This window comes from Triturus cristatus, chromosome 1_2, assembly GCF_964204655.1.
Source record: "Triturus cristatus chromosome 1_2, aTriCri1.1, whole genome shotgun sequence".
NCBI lineage: Eukaryota > Metazoa > Chordata > Amphibia > Caudata > Salamandridae > Triturus > Triturus cristatus.
Genome location: NC_140580.1, coordinates 470399554 through 470425622, shown reverse-complemented (window position 1 = coordinate 470425622; position 26069 = coordinate 470399554). Strand labels below are relative to the sequence as shown.

The window sequence follows — 26069 nt, the reverse complement described above, 5'->3', positions numbered from 1 at the left end:
AGTTCTCCATGACGACGATACCAATTCTCATTGGTCCCACATTGCCATGCCATCAAATTAATCAAATTGTATTCCAATTTCTCATCCTTCCCATGAATATTGTCAACTAATTTCTTTGCAGAGAGATTTTGTAGATTAACTTCCATCTTCAGTAGGTGGTTTACAGCATATGATAGTCTAGGCAATTCACTCTCAAATTATAGATGAGATATGTATGGAATGCCCTGGTGAAATCTAGGATCCTCTGAATATAATCTGGTAGACCTGTATTCAGCTGCTGGTATTTGTATGGGGTGGTCATCATACCGGCCCCCTGGTTCAGTGGGAAATAATTGTGGAAAACAGCGAGCCTCTAAACCTTTCTCCTTCACACTCATTGGAGCTCTTCTTGCTTGTTTAATTTGAAAGCGATCAATAGCATCACTAATGACTTCTTTGGTATACAATGGATAGATGCTATAGTGATCATACATTTCTTCTGATTGGGATCCATCCAGTTTTTCAATCTGTCCACTTGATGGTAATATTTCATCTCCCACACAATTTACATCTCCAAGAACATCAACATTTTTATGATAAATATGATTTAGTTTGAGGTATAGTTTAGCCTTTTTACTTTATTAACATCCACAAACTCTTTCCAGATTTGTTTGTTTTTGGTAGGGACACCATTTACAAGAATGATAAGTGGTTCATCAACATCTCTATCTACAATAAACGTTTAAATATTTCATTTAAAATCTAAAGGTAAGTAGACAACTCTTCCTTTAAGGCCTTTCTGTCACTCAGTTGGTGGCAGCTTCCATGTCTTTGTTTCCATACAAACTATTGCCTGAATGGATGCATATATTGTAAGAAAATTGCCTAATAAACATTTAATTTCTGTAGTTCTTCTGGAATTGGTACCTATTCTAACTTGTTATATATTTCTCTGGCTGGCATTTTTTTATCCTCTGACTTATCATAGCAATATTTATTTATCACTTGCAGTGTTGACCAATCAAAGCATTCTCCTAAAAATAAATATACAGCAAATTCTTGCTACTTATCTCTGTTCTCTTGTTCAGTTTTTGAGAACTAAACAACATTGCCAGTTTGGCTTCTGTTTGGGTTATCTGAAGAAATTCTGTTAAACTTTACAATCTATTGTGCAAAGTTATCGATACTTAACTCCTGTGTCTGGTTCCTCTACACCTGCACATTCCGACTGCTTATTTTCCCTAGACTCCTGTTCAGGACCAAAGAAACTAAACAGAACATCTTCAAAAACATTTTCTACCTCTGCTACTGAACCATGAAACAAGGCTCTATTAATTTCTCCTAAACATAAGGCAGGGGTTTTCACATAGTAAAGTGTCCTTACTAAATTTCTCATTTTTGAGTTATGAACAGCTAACATTCTGAAGTGATGAAAGGTGCTCGTGCACACTTTCTTCGATAGACATGTCAGTGAATGTCTCTGTAAATAAGCATGCTTCCTTACCGTGCATGGATATAATTCTTGCAAAACTGCAATTTTCTGTTTCAGACTTCTGCATGGAAACTGGTGATGGAAACTTCTTAATGTATCAATTGATTCCTGATGAACCATGCAAATACTGCTACATTTCCATTTGTATATAGTGGCCTGTCTATGCCTTCCTTGTACATCTTCAGCTAACACTTCCTCTACTTTCCTAGGAACAATCTCTTCTTTTGCAAAGGAAATACCATCTTTCACTTAAAAACATCGACCAGTTGTTTCAACTGCATGCACTAATGTGTTGTCTTGGAAATAGCTTTCTTCATTAAAGAAGCGCAGTGCAGGATGTATGCTTCCATTCTCCTCTGAAGATTTTACAAAAATTAATTATATTAACAAGTATTTTCTTTTAGCTTTTCCACTTTATAGAGAACACAGTGTTCTTATTCTGTTTACTATTAAGATAAATAGTTTACGCTTCAAGGACAATGCTTAATATTCTACACTTTCCATGTGCTCTTTTTGCTTGTAAGCTGCTGTTCTTCTCATACTGCTTTCTATTGTTTGACCAAATTTTGCAGTACCCTACTTCTAAGCATTCGTCTTCTTATGTCTTTGTACCGTTTCGGCCTTTTTGTTAGATGAGTTGGTTTTTTTGGATTTATTTTCATTTTTTATATGAGTTAATGTTTTTTGTTGGAGCTGTTAGTAAACTTTTATTTTTCTTCACATCATTTTCCGCATTTTTCATTTTTCTTACTACTGTTTTAAGAAACTCGTTGGTTCTCTTACAAGCAAATCTTTTTTTAGTCACTACGTTCCATCCATCATCTCCTTCTTTCTTCTCAATTTTTTGCAGGTAGTACTGTTTCTTTTGTTTTTTCCTCCTCTGCTCCTTTCTTACCACCGTAAACTGTTTTCTTTGAACACAAGTAGCTATTTGAAAACAAAATACAGTACACATTTTACAGAACATACATCAATCAACTAAATGCCTACATAATTCAATATATCAGTTTATCATTCCATTCCACTAATATTAAGCATAACAGCTCTACTCCCTCTCAATCTACGTGTCTTAACTTCTAAGCACATATCACCCTGCCCTATGGCCTACCTTAGGAGTGACTAATATGTTGAAAAAGAGGAACTTAAAACTTGGCAATGGGTATTCAATGTTTAGTCAACCTGGCAGTCAACCTGCACACTTATAGTCTGCAGTAGCTGGCCCGAGATATGTTTAAAGGCTTACTTGTTTGGCTGGGTGACTTGGTTGTCAGTACCTGAGTACATATTTAAGTGAATGTATCATTCTGTCTGTGGGTGTGTGGCTGGATGTCTAAGTAACTATATTTCACTGGCTGTCTTAGTACCTGTATGGGTCTTTAAAACCGTATGCTAGGGGCTGTAGTGGTAGATTATTGCCTGTGTTAGTGAGTGTTGGGTTATGTAAGTGTGTGTGCAACTGGCTGTTACTGCTGGATACATAAGTGCTGTTTGAGTGAGTGCCTCTGTTGCTATCTGACTGGGTGTGGGATTGGCTCTATTCCTTTGTAAAGAGGTATGTGAGTCACAGTATGGGTGGGAGACGGGATGTATAACTGGGCTTATGGATGTTTAAGTGAGCGTCTAACTCACTGAAACTTAAAATTATGGGCCATATTTACAAGCAAGTGGCAGAGTGTGGTTAGTTCCAAAATTGCTAACACCACGCTCTGACACTCTAGAAATGCAGGGATGTGACGTTTTTATGATGATATCGTTCCCCCCTGCGTTTCTCCCTGCGCTGGTGCTAAAATCAGCTGCCTAGCACCAATGCAGGCACCCTTGCACCACAGTACAAGGGTACCTGTGTTGAGGGAATGATTGTTTATGTGTATGAAGGTGTCCCTTCCTACGTAAACAATCCAGAATGGCGATTTGTAACTCCTATGTGTGGTGCATTGTGCAGCATGCATAGAAGTTGCAGATTGTCATTTTTTAAAATGATTGTTTATGTGCAGGAAAGGACACCTTCCTGCACATAAACAATATTTCATGGCAGTTTGCTGCTTCTATGTGTGCTGCGCAATGCAGCACACATAGAAATAGCAAAAACAGACTCTGAATATTAGGGACTATTAGCACATAATTACCTAATTCCTCCCTTTTATTAAACCCCTTTTTATCCTTTACCAGCTAGGAGCAAGAATAAACTTATCCTACACTCACTAGCTAGGTACATTTTAATCAATCCACACCACTCCCCCCTCACTGCACTACACATAGTCTTTATTAATTCAGTGCTCCTACGTAACTCTTGCAAGTCGCAGCACGCCCCAAGCAGTAGATGCTTGGGATGGCCCCAATGATGAAGCATGTCACCTAAGGGAAACCTTGGGTGAGTGAGGGGACTCAAGAAAAGTATTTTCTTTTCTTTCAATTGTGGTGCGTTGAGTCATTGAGTTTTGACCCCCAGTCCCTACTAACTAGGTTCACGGATCCATGACCTTGGATCTTTTTGTCTTACATGTACCTAGGAGGACAAACCTAGTTATATCCTCCTCTCCCTCCTTTCTATTTTGATATTTACCTTTTAAGTACACAGCACCCTGTCCTATAGCCTACCAACGACCTAACAGATGACATATATGTAGTAGAAGGGGAGTTTAAGGCTTGGCAAAAGGGTTTTAAATGCCAAGTTGACATGGCAGTAAAACTGCACACGTGGATTCTGCAGTAGTACACCTAATACATGTTTTAAGGGCGACTTGTCTTGTTGTGTGACTTGGTTGTGTCAGTACTTGAATACATATCTGAGTGAGTATATCAGTTCATCTATTGGTGTGTCACTGTATGTCTGTGTAATTCTATCAGTATATGAGTGGCTCTCTTACTAACTCTATGGGACTGTAAATCTGTATGCAAGTGTCTGTATGTATCGCTTGCTGGCTGTGTTAATGAATGCTGGGGTATGTAACTGTGTGTGCAACTGGCTCTATTACTGCTGGATACATAAGTGCTGTGTGAGTGTGTGAGTTAATGTCTAAGTGCCTCTGTTGCTGTCTGACTGTGGGGGTAAGTGGCTCTATGCTTTTGTATATAGATCTGCTAGTCGCAGTATGAGTGGGAGACTGGATGTATAACCGGTGTATGTGTGTGGAAGTGCACGTGTAACTTAATGAAACTTCAAAGTACATGTCTTACATTTTAAGCACATAGAACCCTACCCTATGACCTACCTATGGCCTACCTTATGGGTGACTTATTGTATTAGAAGGGGATTTTAAGGCTTGGCAAAGGGGTTTTAAATGCAAACTCAACATGGTAGTAAAACTGAACATGCAGACTCTGCAGAAGCACGCCCGGGACATGCATATAGGGCTATGTGCCTGAATGAATGACTTGGTTATGTCAGCACTTGATTATATATGTGAGTGAGTGTATCAGGCTGCCTGTGGGTGTGCGACTGGATGGCTAAATACCTATATCTCTATTTCACTAACTCTCTTAATAACTCTATAAGTCTGTAAAATTGTATTCAATTGCCTCTATGGATAGCTTAATGGCTTGTTAGTAAGAGTTCAGTTATGTAAATGTGTGTGCAACTGGCTCTGTTACTGCTGGAGACATGAGTGTTCCGTCAGTGTGTTAGTGAAGGGGAAGTTCCTCTCTCACTGACTGACTGGATGTGTTAGTGGCTCTATGCTTTTCTAGATAGGTATGTGAATCGCAGTATGGGTGGAAGAGTGCATGTATAACTAGGCATATGGGTCTGTAAGTACGCATGTAACTCACTGAAATTTCAAAGTATGTCTTCCCTTTTAAGCAGATACCACCCTGCCCTTTGGCCTGCTTACGGCCTGCCTAAGGGGTGATAAATATAGCAGAAAGGAAGTTTAAGGCTTGGCAAAGGGGTTTTAAATACCAAGTCAACCTTGCAGTAAACCTGCACACACATACTCTGCCTTAGAAGGCCCAAATCATGCTCAAAGGGCTGATTGTCTGGATAGGTGATTTGGTTGTGTCAGTACTTGAGTACATATGTAAGTGAGTCTTTCAGTACCTCTTTGGGAGTGTGACTGGCTGCTTAAGTAATTATATCGCTATTTCACTCACTCTCTTAGTAACTCTATAAAACTGTATTCTAGTGGCTGTATGGATAGCTTACGGACTGTGTTACTGAGTGTTGGGGTATGTAACTGTGTGTGTAACTGGCACTGTTACTGCTCAATAAATAAATATGTTGTGTGTTTGTATGAGTGAATGTAGAACTCCCTCTGTCATTGTCTAACTGTGTGTGAGTGGCTCTATCTTTTGTAATTATGTAAGAGAGTCGCAGTACGGGTAGGAGACTGAATGTATAACTCACTGTATGGGTCTGTAAGTGCACATGTAACTCACTGAAACTTCAAAGTATATATCTTACCTTTTAAGCACATACCACCCTCCCCTATGACCCATCTATCACCTTAGGGGTGACTCATATGTATTAGAAGGGGAGTTTTAGGCTTGGAATGGGTTTTAAATGCCAAGACCACCTGCAAGTAAAACTGTGCACACATCCTCTGCACTACCAGGCCTCAGACATGTTTAAAGGACTACATGTCTGCATGGGTGAGTAAGATTATCGGTACTTGAGTACATATCTGAGTGAGTGTATGAGTTCCTTTATAGGTGTGTCACTGGATGTTTGAGTAACTATGTCAATATATGACTACCTGTCTCACTAGCTATATAGGTCTGTATTGTGTATGTAAGTGGCTGTATCTATTAGTTACTGGTTATTTTAGTAAGTATTGGGGTATAAAAAATGTGTGCTGCTTGTCCTGCTACTGTTGGATACATAAGTGATATGAGGGTGTGAGAGTGAATGTGTAAGTGCCTTTCAAACTGACTCACTGGATCTGTGAAAGGATCTGTAAATAAGTATTTGAGTCACACTATAGGAGTGTGTCACTGGGTGTCTAAGTTACTTTGTCACTATATGATTCTCTTTCTAGCTAAGTGTATTAATCTCTATACACATATGTATGTGAGTATGCAGGTGCGGCCGGTATAGGTAAGAGCATTGTGGCAGGGGTGGGGCGGGGGAATTCAACATACAACAGGATAGGGAAAATAAAGTAAATAAATAAATAAAACCACAACCCTTGCGCTCGCTGCATTGCTGAGTCAGGCCCTTTCCATTACGAACCCCTCAGTCACTGTCCAATATTCAATCAAGATCAAAAATGGTAACGACATTAGGCCCCACTTCAAGGGCACCCCCATGGACCCCCAATCTGAAATAAATCTAGACAAAAGTCAAGAGGAGAAAGATACAAGCACTGAGGATCAAAAATGAAGGGTAAGTTTAGTACTTTGGAGGACAAGTCGTTTGAACCTGCCTTGCTAATGCCAATAGTAACAACTAGTGGGAGAGAATTGGATGCGTTGGACAGTGTCGGCCTGCTTAAACTAGAATACCCACTATCCCCCACAATAATAAAAGACAATAGGAAGATCAATGGTGCATATGTAAAAATATCAGAATTCTTGACAGATAGCCCCAGCAAGGGGGCAACGGATCATGAAACGCAGATGTCGATAAAGGAGGCTAGTATCAGAGCATCAACATTAATAACAGCTTCAGCTGCACTAAGAGCTGAGGCCAAACTGTTGTAAATTGAAACGACAATGTGATTAAGCATTTACTAAAGACATTAATTCCCCTCTTATAGATCATGTTTTCTCCGTTATGTTGACCGAAGTTTGGACTCCATTTTGTATTGTCATGCTTCCACGTGTTCCCCACGAGAAGAGTCCAACCTCTGTGTTAGTTGCTCTTGTAATCTGCCTAGTAACAGTCTATAAATAGCTCCTTTGTCCATCTGGCACATGCCCAGACTTGACCACATCTGTTATCAGTTAGCCTTGCTTGACCATGTTTTCGCGGGCTCAAGGAGTGTGTTAGCTCCGCCCACATATTGATTCAGTATCGAAAATGACCATAAATGGTAATGTTCTTCGGCCTCATGTTGTATCCACCCACTTATGAGCCCCTCTATTGTGTATAAAAGGGGACCATGTACGTAAGTTCTTTGTGCTACTCTATGCGATACTGAAGAGTGTTGTGTGGATTGTAGGACCACCCTTAAGGGTTAATAAATGCTGTCTTTGTACTTTGCAGTTTCCGTGCCAACTTCCTTATAGATTCCATTACAGGAGAGCGAACCCTTGTGTCCTGCGGGCCTAGCTGGGGCCTGTATTCATCAATTGGCGCCCGTCACGTGGGGCTCATCGGCGACTCGGATGCTCGAAGGACTGGTCGCGACGAAGGTGAGGAATTTGGCCGGGGACGTGATCACTGCCAGCGGCGTCTTAGGCCTGGCATCCCGAGGTTTTTCTTCCTTCCCTTCCGAGCTGACCGTCTGGGTGGCGCCGGTCCTCGACTGAGACCTCTTCTGTCGGTCTTGCCGTGAAAGCCGTTTGAGCGATTGTGGAGCTTGGCAGTTGGAATCTGGACTCTTGATTGGTAAGAACCGGTGTACGGTACTTGCTCCGAGTTTTTGAAGCCTGATCTGGCTATTTGAGTTTGATTTGTGATGACTAGTCATATTTTGTATTTGTCTTTGTGAATATATATGCGTTGCAACACATATAGGCAGGTAATGTGGAGAGATTTCTCCGGAGCTGTGTAATTTTGAACGGCGCAACGATTAAGTGCCATTTTTTCTATAATATTGCATATTTTGCATTATTCATGAGCATGCCTGCTTTTAGCGCACTCCGTAAGTGGTGTTGCTGTTTTGGAAACCGGTTGAACCTCGAGGAATCTGCTCCAGCTCCCCCAGAGGGGACTCCTAATAGGGATATGTATGTGAAGCATGGTCTTTCTTCCATAATGTACAGCACAGTATGGAGGAAATATACTAAGAAAGATCCTGAGTTACGATGGCCTTTGTATGGATCGTTTGATATACGTAAGATTGAGTATGTGGAACAGTGTATGTGTAAGCGGCGTGCTCGTCAGGATATGTTTGAGTGTGTACGGTTGTGGGTGAAGGAGGTGCGTGAGCGAGAGAAGCGCGAGAAAGCGCTGTTTGATAAGGAACAACGGAAGAATGATCATGTGCGAGCCCAGGAAGCGAAGCGTCGGGAAGACAGAGAACAGACAGAGAGACAAGAGAAAGAGCGTGGGCTGCAAGTTTCGGGTCAATATGCTGTTCGGCAGCCACTTTATCCTGTCCTTAATAATCTTTTTTTTTTTTTTTGAAACCGTTTATTACATTTTAAAAAGGCTACAAGTATGGGCCTACAACCATCCGGCCGGCCGCTAGAGTGGCAGAAGCATATGACATACCTACAGTACGAGTCTCTTGGCGGTGCAGATTGGTAAATCAGGAGATATCAATAGCGCAGGCCACATAACTCCAAGCCCACAATACGGTTTCCTTTTTTCAAAACAGAACAACACAAAAAACCACACCCGCAAGGCAATCCGCCATCCAAAGTGACGGCACGTGCTCCTTAAGTGGGGGATCCCAACCAGCGGCCAAACTCTGAAGAGGGGAATGGGAATAGATCAGGGACTGGGGAACCACATGCCCACGGCTGAGGGAGGGGGTCGGCTAGGGGGACGGAGCTGGTGAGGCAGCCGGTAGCAGTGGCGGCTCACAAATACCCCCGCGATGGGCGTTCCAGGGGCCCCAGATTTTCACCCACGCCCCAGGCTTACCCCTCGCCACATACACTACCTTTTCACGAAACATACACCAATCCATATGTTCTTTCCAGGCCAACACCGCCGGGGGCCTCTGGGATCCCCACAATTGAGCAATGTCACGCTTAGCTATCATGTATCCCAGAGTCACCCACCGCGTCTGCGGGACCGAATAGTCATTTGGTTCCCACACATTCAGCAAGCATCTCCTCGCTTCAGGCAACAGCGCAACACGCGTCACCACACGCAGGACCTCATGCACACCACGCCAGAATCGCTCCACCTTTGGGCACTCCCACAGAATATGCATGAAAGTTGCCAAGGCACCACAGCCACGCTTACACAATCCGTCACCAGCAAAGCCCATACGTAGAAGCCTTGGCCCCGTCACGTAAACCCGGTGGAGGATTTTAAGCTGGACGAAGCGAAGGCGAGCCGGGATGGCCACCTCCTTCGGAGAGGCCACCGCGGAAATCCAGTCCTCGTCGTCCAGTTCCAGCCCATCGGCAACCCAGGCCTCGCGGAGACTAGTCAGCAGGCACGATCTGTCGTTGATCAGTTTTTTATATATAAGGGAGATCGTGCTGTCTGGGACATAGCCATCCAGCACTCTGTCCTCCAGGGGGGAAGACTCCGGAATGGACGCGACATCAGGGAAGACGGAGCCCAGCGCGTGGCGGACTTGTAAGTACCGAAAGTACTCACTGCCTTGCAGCTGAAATTCCGTCTGCAGCGTCTCAAAAGTTTTGAATCCCCCCCTCGTCCAGAGATCTCCCACTGTGCTGATTCCGATCGTGTCCCACTTCTCGAAGCCCTTCGATGTCCACAGGGAGCCCAACCTCTCAGACGCATATAGTGGTGACGCCCGGGTCAAACGGTCCTTCCACCCCATAGCTGCATTAGCCGCGTGCCAGACACGCACCATGACACGCGTCGGTCCCGTGAGACGGGAGTCGGGCGCGCCAGAGTAGAGCGCTCGATTGTAATCGCCACCGGGCAGGAGCATCTTGTCCATTTCAAATGCCGGGTTCAAGGCGGGCCCGTAAAGGCCATGATTAATTGCAGCTAGCTGGGAGGCCCAGTAATACCGTTTAATGTCCGGGAGGGCGACCCCCCCATCGTACCACGGGAGCGTCAATTTAGCCAGAGCAATACGCGGCCTCCCGTCCCAGAACAGGCGCCGCTGCAGGCTCTCCACCTCACGGAAGTAGCGCGCCGGAACCAAGTCCATAGTGTTCTGGAGCGCGTACAGAAAGCGCGGCAAGGACATCATCTTAAACAAGGCCGCTCGGCCAAGCGGCGAAAGCGGAAGACGCCGCCAACGCGCAACGTCCTCCTTCAAGCGCTGGAGGGGGGGTAGCAAGTTCCGCTCGTAGCGGGCCTCCGGGTCTAGAGTAATATATATACCCAGGTACCGGAACCCCTGGGAGGCAATCTGGATCGGGCAGTCCCGTGGTAGGGCCGGAGCCTCCCCGGAAAGCACATATACGCAGGATTTCGCCCAGTTGATGACAAGGCCTGAGTTACGACCGAAGGAGCGCAAAACATCAACCAGGACAATCAGCGAGTTACGCGGGGAGGCGAGATACAAAAGGATATCGTCGGCGTAGAGGGACACGCGGTCCTCATGCTCGGGGGTCCAGCGGAGACCACGGATAGAGGGGTGCCACCGCAGCCACTCCGCCAAGGGCTCCAAGGCCAGTGCAAACAGGAGCGGCGACAAGGGGCAACCCTGACGCGTGCCCCGCCCCAGCGCGAATGGGGCCGAGACTCGCCCATTCACCACCACCTGCGCCAATGGGCCCGAATACAACAATTTGACCCAGCTAATGAATCCTGGTCCAAATCCAAATTTCGCCAGCATCGCCCAGATGTATGGCCATTCAAGCGTGTCAAACGCCATGGTGGCGTCTAAGGACGCCAAGATGGCCGGCTCCCGCACAAACGGGACACGCGCGAGCACCCCGTGCAAGCGTCGCAGATTAAGAGCCGTGTTGCGATGGGGTATAAAGCCAGATTGGTCTTGGTGGACCAAATCGCCCACCACGCCGACCAGCCGGTTGGCCAGCACCTTGGCGAGGATTTTGGGCTCCGCGTTCAAGAGCGAGATAGGCCTATAGGATGTAACCCGCTCACGGGGTCTCCCCTCCTTGTGGATCACCACGATTGTGGCCAGACGCTGGTCCGGCGGGAGGGAACCCTGCGAGTGGGCCGCCAGGAACATCGCGCGCAGGTGGGGCGCCAGTACATCCGGTCGCAGCTTGTAAAGCTCGATGGGGATACCATTGGGGCCCATGGCCTTGCCGGATGCGACCGAGCGAATAGCCAGGGCAATTTCGTCCGAGGTGGGAGGAGCGTCCAGCAAATCCCTGTCCTCCACCGTAAGGGAGGGCAGCGCGATGTCCCGAAGCAGGGCATGGGAATCTTCCTCCGAGCAGGGAGAAACCGGGGAGTACACCTCGCGGAAGTAATCCGCGAAGCAGGAGACAATGGCTTCCGGCTCGGTGACACGCACACCATCCATCCCCTCAATCAAAGGAACCACACGACTCGCTCTCTCCCTCTTGTCCAACCACGCAATCAATTTACCAGCCTTATCACCCACATCATACAATCGCCCCTGTTGCTCTCTACTGAGGCCCCTGGCCGCCTCCGTGACGAGGGCCCTATAGGCCGCCTGCTTGAGGTGCAGAACATGCAACTTGGCGTCCGTTACCCCGCTCCCCAGGTCACCCTCTAGTTCCGCAATTTCGGCCTCCACCCGGGTTACTTCCTCCCGCTCGCGCCTCCGGGCATGGGAGATAAAGGAGAGGGCCTCCCCTCTGAGAACTACCTTAAAAGCCTCCCACAGGGAGATGGCCGAAGGGACAGACCCCACATTCTCATCAAAGTATCGCTGTAAGGATTTGATCAAGTCGGCACGAATAGTGGGGTCGCGCAAGTACCAAGCATTGATTGGAGCCACCCTGCCCTCCCCCCTCGGGAAGACATCGAAATGTAACAGTAATGGGGAGTGATCGGAAATGCCCCGCGCCAGATGGCACACCTCTCCCACCCTCCCAGCATAGGCCGCCGGGACAAGGATGTAATCTAGCCGCGAGAGGCTACCATGGGCACCCGAGTGGAAGGTGTATTGCCGCTGTGCGGGATGCTTTAGTCGCCAGCAATCCACCAGGCCCAATGTATCTAAAAGGCCGGACAGCCAAGCCTGTGCCCGGGGGAGGTCCCTAGGGGGATGACGATCCATAGACCCAGAAACTACCGCATTGAAGTCCCCCCCAACCACCAGCAGGCCACCCGGAAGGTCTAGGAGGAGGCGCCCCAGGTCCGCAAATGTAGTAGATTGTAACCCAGGCGGGACGTACACTGATATAAAAACAAACACTCTACCCTCCATTCTACCCACCAGAACAGTGTAGCGTCCCCTCTCATCATGGCGCACCTCATCAATCTCCAACGGGAGCGAGTTCTTGATCATGATACCCACCCCCCGCGAGCCCGAGGTGAAGCCCGAGTGGGCCACCAAACGATAGCCCCGCCGATTCATGGCATGAAAGGAGTTACCTATAAGGTGTGTCTCCTGCAGGAAGATAACATCTGGTGAAATACGTTTCAGGTACTGCAGGACCACACCACGCTTAATCCTGTCCCCCAGGCCGTTAACATTCCATGACAACACAGTCAAATCCCTACCCCCCATCATACGTAGAAGCAATCAGTCGTCCCCCACAGAGCATCTCGAGAGCAACAATACAGTAAAGGGCTTGCCTTGCGGTGCAAACAAACAACACACCCCCCCCACCCCCCCCTCCCAACAGAACTCCCCCCTCCCTGCACCCCTGCATGAGCCCAGACAGCCCCCCCAAAGTGCAGTGTGCCTGTCGCCCCATAGATGAAAAACTAACTAGTCCCCCAGAGGAGGAGGGAAGCCCCCAACAGACCCCGCACGACCTCCATAGGAGGGGAACATACACGATCAGTAAATGGTAAAGGAATGTTGTCCAGAGCAAGGCCTATTATTCACCCCTCAGTTCTGATCCGGCGGGCCCTCCCCGCCAACCACACCCCCCCACCCCCTCGGCCCCGATCTCCAGGCAGAGTGTCCAACCAGTCCCCAGCCGCCTCGGGTCGGTCAAAAAAGTGCGTGCGACCATCCACCTCCACCCTTAGCTTAGCTGGAAAAAGCATTGAGTACTTAAGGTTCAGGTCCCGTAGGCGACGTTTAACTCCGAGAAAACTCAGTCTCTGTTTTTGGACCGCCGGAGTAAAGTCTGGGTAGAAATGCACATCCATGTTATCAAGCTTGACCGGTCCCTGTTGCCTGGAGGTCTGCAGGATAGCGTCTCTGTCCCGAAAGTTAAAAATCCGGGCAATGAGAGGCCGCGGCGGGGCACCGGCCTTAGGTCTGCCCCCAGGGACCCGGTGAGCACGTTCCACCGCAAAAAGCTTACTCAGCCCCCGGGGCTGGAGATGGGTAAGGATCAATTCTTCCACAAAAAGATCTGCCGCCTCCGCCTCTCGTCCCTCCGGCACCCCCACAATGCGAACGTTATTCCTCCGGGCCCGACCCTCGGAATCCTCCAGTCGCCGGTCCATCAGGGCGCTCGCCTGGCCAAGCCGGCGCACCTCCTTTTGGAGGGCCACCACGTCCGTCGTGAGGCTCGTTGTGGTGTGGGCCAGGGAATCGACCCGGTCGTTGGTTTTGGACAAGTCAGCCCTCACAAGGCTAACATCCACAAGGACCGAGTCTATCTTTTGCGCTAGGGTGTCGAAGCGCTGGTCCACCGAGGCCTTCATCTCTGCGATGGCGCCCATGACGTCCCGGAGGGTCAGATCCACCGGCTGAGCAGACGCCTCCGTCGGGCCCGCCGGGGATGTGCGCGATGCCTCCGGAGATCCCTTCTGGAGGGTGTAGCGGTCCATACTGTTGGATTGATGCGCCGGGCCACGGCGGGTCGTCTTCACCTTCGCCCGGTCGCCATCTTGTTTGGTGGACATGCCTGCTCTCCCACCGTCGTGCCAATCTCCTCGAAAGGGCCGATAAACCAGTTCACGGGTTCCGGGGGGGGAGGGTGACCACTGGACCGCAGGACGACTCACAGCCGGCGGGTCAGCCGGGCACCTGGACAAGGCCACACCACCGCACCCCGCTCCGCAACCCTACCTCGCTTGAGGGCAAGGAGGGCGCAAAAGCGAAAGTGAAAGCGCGGGATACGCGAGTCGCCCAGCCCTGCCCGCCGCTGTTGTTCGCTTTGTCCCCGGATCGCCCCACTACTCCAATCCGGGGGGCCAGCGCGGAGAAGGCCGCAACCTTCAATCGGTGCTCCCACCGGTGTCCGGGGTCCGATTCGAAAACGAAAAACGGGTGGCGCCTCAGCTCGGGTTCACCGATACAGTCCCCTCAACAAGGACAGGATATAGCCAGGATTAATTCAGGAGGTCGTGGAGGTCCTCGGGAGCCTCGCACCTACGCGGCCATCTTGGTTGCGCGCTAGGCTCCTCCTCCTGTCCTTAATAATCTTGATGATGATTTTTATTTACTAGATCGCTCTCCGCCCCCTTATGTCGGCGCATCTGCTCCGAGGCCGCAAGATTCTGTCCCGGGTCCGGGTAAGGTAGATACGCGGTCCATGTTATCGGCTGAGCATATGGCTGAGCTTCGGCAAATTTCCTTCCGTGCACTTAAGGGTAAGGTGTCCGTGGATGAATTGTTTCATACTTGGGGGTCGTGGCAGGATAGAGAGAGATTGTATTTTTTGAGTCATTTCGCTGAGGAAGTGATTGCTGCTTTTCGGAAATATTCTAGTGTCTTTGAGCCTGAAGAAGTGACATCGGATGCTAAAGCATTGCATGATGGTGTTTTTTCTCCCTCTAAGGCTCCTGATACGGCTCGGCGGCTATTCGCCTTGCGGGACGCGGTGCTGGCCCATAAAGGAAAAGCGCGCCCACGAGCAGGGGAGGAGACGCAGTTGGATTCGTGTACCGCAGAAGGCCACTCATCCACCTCTCAATCAGATAAGAGCGATCTAGTGCATGCTAAGCCAATGCGCGAGGCGGCGCCTTTGTATGTTCCTCCTAAAGGAGCGGGGACTAGCTCGGACATTACCTCCGCCGATGCTAAGGGATATTTTGTGTATAATTGGGTTTACACTCCGTGGCATAGGGCTGATGTTATGGCATTGAAGAAGGCGCTGCCCGACCCCCGCAAGAATCCAGCGGCCTTCTATGAAGAAGTTGAGGGGGCCTTGAATTCTTGCGTTATGACTTTAGCAGATATAGATTTGTTCTTTGGGCTTATTCTACCACCAGATATGTGGCGATCTGTGCGAAAGGTAGATGATGTTGCCACTTTTAAGGCTCGATGGTCTGAACTGGAGGATGAGGATAGGGAGAGGAAGCCTGCGCAGAAACCGCCCCAGAATATTTTAGATCTCCCTGCTGCTATTGTGGCTAAGTTGAAGACAATTATCCCCCCTAAAAAGATTGACTGGAATATGTTAGCTGCATGTAAACAGAAAGTTGACGAGTCAGTTGCGGACTTCTTTACGCGCTTTGAGGAGACGTTTCATGATTTTAGTGGACAGTCGCTTACCGACGATACGGGACGCCACCTTTTTGCGGATAAATATGTGGCTAATCTGCTGCCGGCAGTTGCGGCCCGTCTAAAAGCGAGTGAAAGTTCTTGGTCCTCCGCTACACCGACGGCCCTCCTGACTATCGCCCAGTATTATGAGCGTCAGGAGCAAGAAGCAAAGGGCCAGGAAGAAAAGAAATCGAAAGATTTGAAAACAAAGGTGATGTTGGCACAAGTCTATGGCCCGCCTCGACGGGGTAGTAATAGAGGTAGGGGAGGATCTTATGGTCCTCCCTCGGGCCGATCTGATTTGAATAGGAACCAATGTGCGTATTGTAAGCAATCGGGTCATTGGGCTAGGGACTGCCCGGTGTTGCATGCATCGCGTCAGGGGCATACCCACGGTGGCCCGCGAGGTAGAGGGGGTTTCTCGAACTTTCGAGGGAATTCTAACGAACAGGCTCGTTTTGACTCTGCTGGGCAGCACCGAGATAGATCAAATGTTTTCGATCGCCAGCATCAGTATCAAGCGTCAGGGATTGACCGGTCGGGGTACCATGACTCTCAGCATGCATAGGAATGCGTTGGATGGGGGTTAGAATCAGTTGAGGTGCCGGTCGATCAGAAGGGCCCTTATGTATCGGCTGAGGTTTTGGGCTCTACTGATCAGTTCCTAGTGGATACAGGAGCGACACGTAGTGCGCTATCTAAGCAATTGGTTCCGGGGGCTCCCCCATCCGGCTTAATGGTCACATCGGTAGGGTTTGATGGTACACTCTCCCGAAGCCCTCTTTCACAGCCCCTCATGTTTAAGGTTGATTCTTTTTCTGCACCCTGTCCGTTTCTGCTTGCCCCGTACACACCGGACAACATTATGGGTCTTGATATGTTAAAACATTTTAGGGCTACGATCCGCTGCTCCCCTGCTGGTGTACGGGTAATATTGAATGACAATTACCCCCGATCAGAACGAATGTGTACGATGTCAGAGGATGCGCTGTTAGCTACCCTCCCTCGTGCTTTGTGGGCAACTTCGGATACTGATGTGGGACAAATGGTGATTCCACCGGTCCACATTAGCGTCCAGGAGGGGGCGGTGTTACCACGCCTCCCACAGTACCGTATTTCCCAGGAGGGGGAGGAGGCTCTCATACAGATAGTGCAGGATTTGATGGCGGTAGGAGTAGTGGAGGAAGTCCCCTACAACATTTGTAACAGTCCGATTCTTCCCATACTGAAAAAGGATACGGATGCCAGAGTTTATCGGTTTATAATTGATTTGAGAGAAGTGAACAAGATCGTGATACCTCAGAACCCAGTGGTTTCCGATATCACGACGTTGCTTACCTTGGTCCCGCCTACGGCGACCATGTTCTCAGTGATTGATTTGAAGAATGCCTTCTTTTCCATTCCCATTCACCCTGATAGCCGATATCTTTTTGGGTTTACATTAAATAATAGATCTTATCGTTTTTGTAGGATTCCCCAGGGCTACACAGAAAGCCCTAGCATTTACAGTCAGGCTTTGAAAAGACAATTGGATTCCTTTGTTCTGCTCGAGGGGGTCGCCCTCATCCAATATGTTGATGACATCTTGCTGGCGGCTGACACCCTGGAGTTGTGTGAAAAAAGTACGTTATCCTTACTTTCCTTTTTAGCGTCCCACAATCATAAGGTATCTAGGAAGAAATTGCAATTCTGTAGACCAAAGGTGACTTATTTGGGTCACCTTTTGTCTAAGGAGGGACGTGCACTCACACCGGATCGTATCCAAGTAATTTTGGATACACCGAGACCGTCCACACAGAAGGATGTGCGTGCATTTTTGGGCCTCGTTTCTAAAGGACACGCCTATCCCAATCCCTTGGTCAGATGAGTGTGATACTGCTTTTCAGCAACTCCGGCAGGCCCTTTGTTCAGCGCCAGTGTTAGGGACCCCTGATTATGCAAAACCCTTTTCGTTGTATGTGCATGAGAAAGATGGATGTGCATTGTCAGTTTTAGTGCAGATGCACGGCGATAAGCAGCGCCCTTGTGCATATTTTTCGGCTGTACTTGATCCTGTCGCCCGAGCATTACCAGGGTGTTTTCGCTCGGTTGCGGCGACAGCTGTGTCAATACGCCAAAGCGAGGGAATTGTGTTATCTCATAAGCTGTTGGTATTAGTCCCCCATGCTGTCGATGCCCTGCTCAATCAAACGAAGACGCAGCATTTGACCAGCGCCCGTTTAACGGGATATGAGTTGACGCTTTTGGCTCCTCATATTACGTTGAAAAGGTGCGTAACGTTAAACCCGGCAACATTGTTGCCATACCCCGAAACCCAGCCTGAGGCGCGGAAAGCGCATGATTGTATTCTCGTGACTGAGGAACAAACAAAGGGTCGTATTGATCTCCAGGATACGCCCTTTCCAGATGTAGATGGAGAACTGTGGGTGGATGGATCCTGTCTGAAGCTACCAGATGGTACGACTTCAGCAGCATATGCAATTACCACATTACAAACGATAGTGGAGACAGCACGCATACCACAGAAATCAGCTCAAGCAGCGGAACTGATAGCATTAACACGAGCATGTGAGCTCAGTACAGGACTATGTGTGAATGTTTATACAGATAGCCGCTATGCCTTCGGAGTAGCGCATGACTTCGGCCTACTCTGGAAGGAGAGAGGGTTTTTAACGTCACATGGAGTACAGATAATGCATGGAGAGTTAGTTCATAATCTTTTAACTGCACTGACATACCCAAAGAAAATTGCCATCGTTAAGTGTAGCGCCCATAGGAAAGTAGTTGATAAAGTTGGAGAAGGGAATGCGTTAGCAGACCGAGTAGCACGGGAGACTGCGATGCAGCCCGGTACTACTGCCATGTATGTAGTAAAGTCACAGGTGGAAAGATGGCATGATGCGAAGGAGGAAGTGCGAGAAATGCAAAGGACCGCTTCTGACAAAGAGCGGGAACAATGGGCTAGTGAGGGAGAATTGGATGATGAGGGTTGCTGGAGGAATAAGCAGATGGATAGATGGAAATTACCCACGGCTTTTGTACAACCTATGGTTCAGATGGCACATGGGCTAGCACATGTTGGAGCTTCTGCAATTGTGAAATTGCTTACCCAAGTCTGGGAGCATCCAGAGATTGCTAGCACAGCGAAGAGGGTGGTGCAGACTTGTATGATCTGCCTGAGGTACAACCCAGGAAAGGGTACTCGAACTCCAGCAGGAGGGTTTGTGACACCCACTGCACCCTTTGAGGTTCTGCAGATGGATTACATCCAGCTGGAGCGCTGTAATAATCTGAAGTATGTTCTAGTAGTGGTTTGCGCCTTCAGCAAATGGGTTGAAGCGTACCCTACGAAAGACAATACTGCAATGACTACTGCGAAGCTGCTGCTGAAGGAGTTTTCCCCCCGATATGGCGTTTGTAGACTTCTGTGGAGTGATAACGGCCCTCACTTTGTAGCGGATGTTATAAAGTATGTCTTGAAGGGCCTAGGCATCACTCAGAAGTTCCACGCCGTGTTTCACCCTCAGTCTGCAGGCCTAGTTGAGAAGTATAATGGTACACTGAAGCTTAAGATCGCTAAAATTCAAGCTTCGACGTCTTTGACTTGGCCAGACGCTCTGCCACTGGCGTTATTGTCAATTAGATCGGTACCGCACTCTCGAACTGGCCTTACACCATATGAGATTGTTTTCGGACGCCCAATGAATATTTGGGGTCCACCAAGACCTAAGGCTGTGTATGATGTACCTTGTGTAATGATGAGCGATTATCTGGCACAGTTAATGGATAACTTGGTTTCTATCCATCAACAGGTCCGAGAGGCGCTCCCTGATCGGTCTACCGGTGAAGGACATGGTCTCCGGCCTGGGGACCACGTGATGGTGAAAATATTTGACAGAACAAACAGCTTGGAACCGAGATGGGTGGGCCCTGAGCAGGTCCTCCTCGCAACGAGGACGGCTGTGCGAGTCTCCAACAGAAAGAATTGGATCCACTCCCTGCACTGTAGGAAGGTGCCGCCCGGATTGGTGGAACCTGCCGTGCTGACCGATCAACGAGAAATCTTGGCTGCAGAGACAGGCCGTGCTGCGGAGCCAAACGCCACTGAGGAGCTCTTTCCGGACCACGCGACTCCTGGAGGAAGGCGATATCATCTTCGACCAAGGAAGTGAGTTTTCCAGTACCGGGACATACTGTCAGAACGGCCCTTGGGTTAGTGAAACGGAGAGCCGATGAGGCAAGGGGGGGGGATCAGCCCTGCATTAGTGTAGCGACACCCGTCTTGGCCCGCTGGTGAAGAAATCAACCGCTGCCCAAGGGGAAGAGTTCTGACAGACTTTTAGTTTCAGGAAGATATTGGTTTTATTCTTTTTTACTTTGACATGGAGAAAAAGAAAATCCTTTGTGCATTAGGGTTCATGCTGACAGTAGCCATTGTTGGGATAACCACATGGTTCGTGGAGGATGTAACTCCCGCTCGGAAGATTCTTGTGTTGACAATTCCGGTGCCTGAGGAGCACTACTTTTATACATTACCGTATCAAGAGTTGAAGCATCGACAATCTTACTTGAATAACACTTTCATCCAGATGCTGCATCATACCCACGTTGCTACGAATGCTACGAACTGTTGGATATGTGGGATGATGCCAGCTCATCAGAAGAAAGGAGGAACGCCATTTATACCACTTCCTTTCTCTCATAATGGCTCTTGTAGAGCATGGTATACTTTGCTTTTTGCCACTCGGAAACCGACAGTGGGACGATTGCTTTTTAGACTTAATAAAGAATGCCATCAAGACAAAAATGGGTATCCACAAGCGAATGGGACAATTTGGGAGTGGGAAGAGTACCGACCAGACAATGAATCCATTCCCTACATCTTCACGAACACAAGAGACACTGTGGGAAAGGACAAATTTGTGATTCAAGTAGCACAAGCTCAGGCGGACCTGTGTGTCCAGAGTGTGGGTTTCATCCCTGTTGGTGTTAGTGATTGTATTACTGTTCTGAATATTGATGGGTTGAACAATAGTACCTTCTTGGCCTCCCATAATACGTATTTTGTGTGTGGAAATAAAGGTTATTACCGTCTGCCGGCTGGGTGGTCTGGGGTATGCTATGTATCATTTCTATTACCTCCTGTATTCCTAGCACCCGCATCTTATCATAAGGATCTGAAATTATTGAATAATGTGACTGTAAATAGGTATAAACGTACTTTATCAATTGACGATGTAGATCAGACTGACACCAGTCTGCAGCAGTATATTGATTTTAACTTAGGATTGTTTTTCTCTGTTGGAGCTGCCCTGAACAGTAGGAAGATCCGAAGATTAACAAGAGTGGTAGAAGCTGTGACAAATCAGACTGCTGCTGCTCTTGGGAATCTTACGGAGGAATTGCAAATTACTAGAATTGTTGCATTGCAGAATCGTATGGTATTAGACGTTATGCTAGCTGACAGAGGAGGAGCATGTAAAATTATTGGAAGTAGCTGTTGTGTGTTTATCCCTGATCATACGCCATCGGTTTATAATGCCATCAATAAACTGCATAAAATTGCAGCTGAGATCCATACAGAAAACGGCACTTGGTCCTTTTCTGGATGGTTTTGGGCGTTAATTACTGCCTGGGGATGGAAGGTTCTAACTGGTCTCTGCATTATTGTAGCGGTTCTGTTTTCGTGCTGTATCTGTATTCAATGTGGTCCCTTGCTCTGCTCATTATGTGTATCATTCTGTATCCCTGATAAGAAAGCTATTGCCGATGTTGCTCACCAAAAACGTTTAGCTAAGGAAGTTGAAGAAATGATGACAATTGACATACATGATGATTATCCTAACAAACCGGATGTCTTCAGTAAATGCTGAAAGGGTCGTCTGTTGTAAATTGAAACGACGATGTGATTAAGCATTTACTAAAGACATTAATTCCCCTCTTATAGATCATGTTTTCTCCGTTATGTTGACCGAAGTTTGGACTCCATTTTGTATTGTCATGCTTCCACGTGTTCCCCACGAGAAGAGTCCAACCTCTGTGTTAGTTGCTCTTGTAATCTGCCTAGTAACAGTCTATAAATAGCTCCTTTGTCCATCTGGCACATGCCCAGACTTGACCACATCTGTTATCAGTTAGCCTTGCTTGACCATGTTTTCGCGGGCTCAAGGAGTGTGTTAGCTCCGCCCACATATTGATTCAGTATCGAAAATGACCATAAATGGTAATGTTCTTCGGCCTCATGTTGTATCCACCCACTTATGAGCCCCTCTATTGTGTATAAAAGGGGACCATGTACGTAAGTTCTTTGTGCTACTCTATGCGATACTGAAGAGTGTTGTGTGGATTGTAGGACCACCCTTAAGGGTTAATAAATGCTGTCTTTGTACTTTGCAGTTTCCGTGCCAACTTCCTTATAGATTCCATTACAGGAGAGCGAACCCTTGTGTCCTGCGGGCCTAGCTGGGGCCTGTATTCATCAAAACTACTAAAAGATCATATCTTGAATAGTTCAAACAGATCAAGAACTGTCCACACCCTGGCCTTATTGTCTCACCAAACCAGCCCTTTGCCTGATATTTTAAGTCAAACCTGCAAGGATCCACCAGCGCCTTGACCAATTTCCTCCCTTCTCCTGTAAACTAAGATGGTTTTAACCAGCAATAGAATATCATAGAGAGGTGGGGCCCGGTTGAGAGAACTCTGACTGTTATTGGTCAAACAGCAATAATGCATGCTGATAAACTCGATGTGGAAATTTCAGTATTGCAAATACTAGCATCTCATACAAGAGCAATAGACTTGAAATTGGAAAAATTAAATGATCTCATCGTTAAAGTCCAATCTGCAAAAGGGGAACAGTAACATTGTGTTACTGTATGCACTTAATCGATAAACTAGCCAGCCTCCCAGAAATAATGTCAAGCTTAATTCAAGACTTAAAAAGCAATGGTCCAACTCACACATGTGTCAATTGTTAGACATCCTGGAGGTGAGAAATGATTCTCATAAGAGCCAGAGTAACGAGGAAGAAGACGCAATGCAGGCCATCCAATGTATATTGAAAACTTCTCTTCAGCAGAATGAAGAGAAGTTAACAGAGATAACTAAAGCCTCTCCGGTGTTATCCAGAAAGAAGAAAAATTTATTTTTTAAACTTAATAAGAAAGCGAATAAACCAGGGAAAGCAGTATGTGGCTTCTATCCCCTGTTCAAATATGAAGGCACACAGAGGGCGCATAAGATGAAATGGAACAGGAGGAGGGCACCAGCGTCAATATTATTGCTGACACATTGATAACAACAACGAATGGAATTTCATCTAAAAGCCCTATCTAAAAATCATGCAAGTCTCACCTGAAAAAAATTCTGATTCCATTTGAGCACCTGGAGGAACATAGGAAGGAATTAAAGCGCATGCCGTGCAGCAATTCTGTACTAACCCAAAATTGAATTCCAATGATAGAAGAAAATGTAAGTAAAAAAACTAATGGAGCTCGATACAGCAAGCTATAAATAGGATCCCTTTGTTGATCCCAACACCATCTGCAACATTTCCACTGACTGGGATGCAACCACCCACTGGGAGTTCCATAATAAGGCAGCAACCAGTGTGAAAAAACTAGAGTTGGAATCCACAGAATTGGGGAGTGCTGCTAAAGGAAATTGGGACCCAATTAGAGCGGTTCAACTCATAAATGTTTTAATAGTCCCAGGAGACTTAGATCTATCACAGGAATTAGACCATCATGAAATAGTGCATCAACAGATGAACGAAGAGTTTGGTCTATTCATTTTGTACCTCGAATATCCATTACAAGGAAAAAGATATACTAACTAGGGGGGATTTGTTACATCTGCTCTCAGTGCTACTGGGCCTGGAGAACATTTCCTCATCAGATAATGATTTAGTGGTTCAGGGTTGAAGAAATTGGAGAAACTAATGAATGTTTGAACCTCGTTATATCTAGTAGTGAGATTAATGCCAAAATAGTATCTCAGAAGGCAAATCTTGAAGCATGAGAAATTTGGATAAGGGTCCCCCTAATTATTCAGTACCTAGAAGTGTTCTCACAACTAGCTCAGAAAGGGCAGTTACCAATGCAAAAGGGTCAAAGGAATGACCTAGAAGTGTTCTCACAACTGGCTCAGAAAGGGCAGTTACCAATGCAAAAGGGTCAAAGGAATGTAAGAGTCAGACTAGATCTATTCTCCTGAATACTAAAGGTTCTGAATTAATTGTTAATCTGAAGTAATTGGCTGACAACGTTGTGGGGAGAATCATAGATTTATTCAGTACAACAGCAGTACCCCTGACCGCTTCTGGCAAAGAGGCTGAAGCCAACCGCCGCTCTCTGGAAACTAGCAATCCTGAATTCCAAGAGAGTATGTACCGACTTAAAGTAATACAAACATAGGTAGGAAGGATAGGAGCAAGACCTTACTATATTGAGTTTTCCCTTTTTGAATAAACATTTGTTTAAATACAACCAAAGAAAAACAAAATAAACATGCGCAAGAAAAAAACCTTAGTGAGCCAGAACATTAGCTTAACAAACGCTAAAATGACATGAGCTACACATAACTATAAATATACACTATCTGTATTCTTATGTATATATTTTTTTGAGAAACAAAAAAACAGAAACAACCAGGCTGAGAAAAAAAAAAACATGTGAAACAGAACACTCACTCAATAAAGGTGCTAACTGTACATGCTAGTAATCTTTCGGGCACTGAGGCTCCCCCGCAGAGGTTCAGAAGGAGTCAAGGCACCTTCAACATATCCAGGAGAACCACCACGAGACTTGTCTCGAACTGACACAAGGATTGGTAGATTTCTCAAGATCGCACTTAACAGACTGAGAAACCAAATCATCATGTTTAGGCACTTTAACAATTCTAGCAGTGTTCCACCAATTGCGACCTTGGACCCTTACAGCGTTACCACACACTTTGTCAATAACCAAAGGATCAGAAAACTTGGCTCACATTTCTTCACAAAACTTGGAGTTTTAATCTGTATAAAATCAATTGCCCTATAAGTGCAGACTTTGACTTTCTTCCTTGCATCGTAATACAATTTCTGTTTCTGTTGGGCGCATTCCACATTGCGTTGAAGCAGTTCAGTACGACAATGATGCGATAATTCATTTTTTTTAAACCTACTCATCCAAGCCAGCCTAAACTAAAATGCAGGTTTCCTTCCTTTAAGAGCCTCAAATGGAGAGAATCCTGTTGTGGAATGCGGAGTGGTTCTATAAAACCACAACATGGATTGGACAGCATTATGGACATCACACTTATTGGCCAATGCCCACCTGACACACTCACCAAGCGCGCTATTGAAACGTTCCACAAGGCCATTTGTGGATTGTAAGGAGAACTCTTGAGATGATGAATGGAACTATCACTCAAAAATGTCTCCACTTCACCAGGGACAAATTGCACACCATTGTCTGAGATGATCTCCTCAGGTAGACTTTCATTCAAAAAAATATCTTTGAGGAAAAGAATCACAGCCTTGGAGTCCGGCTCTCCAATAAATTTCACAAATGGCCATTTTGAATAGTAGTCCATGAGTACTAAAGCAAAGCGAAAATTATGTGAAAGAATATTAAATGGCCCCACCAAATCAATGCCTAGTTTATTCCAAGGTCCAGCAGGACAATCAATGGTTTTCAACAGTGGAGTGGTTGTTTTGAAATATTTATCGGAAGTGGAACACACAAAACAACTCTTGACCAACTCATCAATTTCTCCATCCATTTGTGGCCACCAGAATGACTTATGCACCGTCCGTTTGGTCAAAGTGGAACCCAAGTGACCTTTATGCGCTTTAGATAAAATACTGCGCCTCAACTCAATTGAGGGAACAAGTTTGTCACTTCTCAAAAGTAGACCATCTTCAATGGTTAACTCCTCAGACACTTTGATTGCATATTTAAATCTAAAGATTTTTCTCTAGGCCACCCAGAGATGACCTTATCTATTACTTTTTTAATACCTCATCATGACCCAAACTTTCTCTCCACACCTCTTCAGTGAACTGACAGCAATTGTCGACCTCTAAGGCAGCAATGAAACAACACTCATCATCGTTCTCACCGTTCTCACCAACCATCACATCCTTCTCAACAATAGGATTTCTGGACAAATAATCCACCCTCACATTCTTCCCTCCAGAAATATGAACAACTTCAAAATGGAACTGCAGAAGTCTGGCAGCAAATCTTACGATCCTGGGAGTGCTGCTCTTGCAATTAGTACCATTACGAATGGAAACTAAGGGTTTGTGATCCATTTGTAAGACACACCTTCTTCCCCAGAGATAACACTTG

General features: G+C 46.8%; 1 pseudogene; it reads right to left on the bottom strand.

The window, feature by feature from the left end:
• The window catches only part of LOC146867503 (insulinoma-associated protein 1b-like), a 124081-nt pseudogene extending 98049 nt beyond the window's left edge, over positions 1 to 26032 (bottom strand).
• Between the last annotated feature and the right edge of the window lie 37 nt (positions 26033 to 26069).